The sequence below is a fragment of the Misgurnus anguillicaudatus genome, chromosome 3 (assembly GCF_027580225.2).
Source record: "Misgurnus anguillicaudatus chromosome 3, ASM2758022v2, whole genome shotgun sequence".
NCBI lineage: Eukaryota > Metazoa > Chordata > Actinopteri > Cypriniformes > Cobitidae > Misgurnus > Misgurnus anguillicaudatus.
The window spans coordinates 18,192,612-18,194,063 of record NC_073339.2 but is presented as its reverse complement, the minus strand read 5'-3'; positions in this window follow the sequence as shown (position 1 = coordinate 18,194,063).

The window sequence follows — 1,452 nt, the reverse complement described above, 5'->3', positions numbered from 1 at the left end:
TCTTTAACAAAGAAATATGTCTGCCTAAAAGCTATAACAGTATAAGATGTTTTACTTTTACAATTTTGTAGTTTACATGCTTATATACCATAGGTTGGCTGGCTTTAGTAGGCTACTGCATTATTTAGTCTTTGATAGTCTATATAACTGAGAAGTACCTGCATTTTTTCTATGTGTGATTTTCTAAGACACTTTTTAAAAATATTGTAACATTTAAAAGTTAATAAAAAGGTGTACAAAACTGTGTGCTGCTTACTCAAAACACTTATACAGTAACCTTAGCTGAGCTTCATGCTATACGTTTCAAAGTAGACAGGGTGAGACTATACTAATGTTACCCTAACCCTGCGTCCGAAATCTGTGACAGTATGTACTGAATAAGACCTAAGTACCTACTCATAGACCATTGAAACAGTATGTTCTAGTATGAACATGGAGAGTATGGATGAAATTTGAATGCACTACATCCATGTTGCCATCAAGCCATGTTGATACATCAAGTAAAATACGTACAGTAGTCTTAACAACAAGTGACTTCCATTTAACCATAAGGAACAACTGTTTTTCTTATGCATTTACATTTCAATAGAGCCGCATTACCGCTGTCCGTCATTTTTTTATATGACAATGTCTCTCATCCATCTTCTTTTTTGGGTGACTTCTCTCCAGGGGGTCACAGGATAGTAAAGTGCCCATCGAATGCACACTTCAAAATCTTGCTAGAAGTAGTATGGTACTGTAGATCATCTCGGTACTGATATCCTACTGTTTTTGGAATACTATGAAATCGGCCATACTGCTCATCTCTCCTACTGATTTTCATCATTCAGTCTCATAGAGATGCGTATAAATAGCATGTAGTGTGAAATCTCGTGCAATACATATCCAAGCAATAATGGTAAAAAAGTGAAAAAAATTGAGAAACCAATACATAAAATGACACAAAAAGATGTGCCACCAAGTTTTTGGGGTGTAGGTAGTTTCTTGAGCACATCACCTCTGGAACAACCTAACCCAGGCCCTTTGGCACAAATCACCCCAGACCTACAAGTCTGAACAATTAAGCATGATCCAGCAGTTAAGAGCTAACATTATGCTAACTGCTAATTGTTTAGACACTACAATCAAAAAACCTTAATCATCAAAATTTTATTTTTAAAGGAAAAAAACTTTTTTTGAGGATAAGTTAAATTGATGGTTTTTCAAAATTATGTGGTCACCTGACCAATTTCTTCTATGGTTTTCCAGAATCAAGGGGTGGAACAACTTCCCCCCTGGCACAAATCACCCCACTCTCCCCTATGTAAAGTATTTTACTATCTTTACATGCACATTATTTGGTTCATGTTGCTCCAGTTTAATTCAGAGGACTCATTGGTTTGGTGTATGCATTTTTATTGTAAGCCTTTAAAAAGTTACTATTTTAGATGCACATTTTTAATATTTACAGCT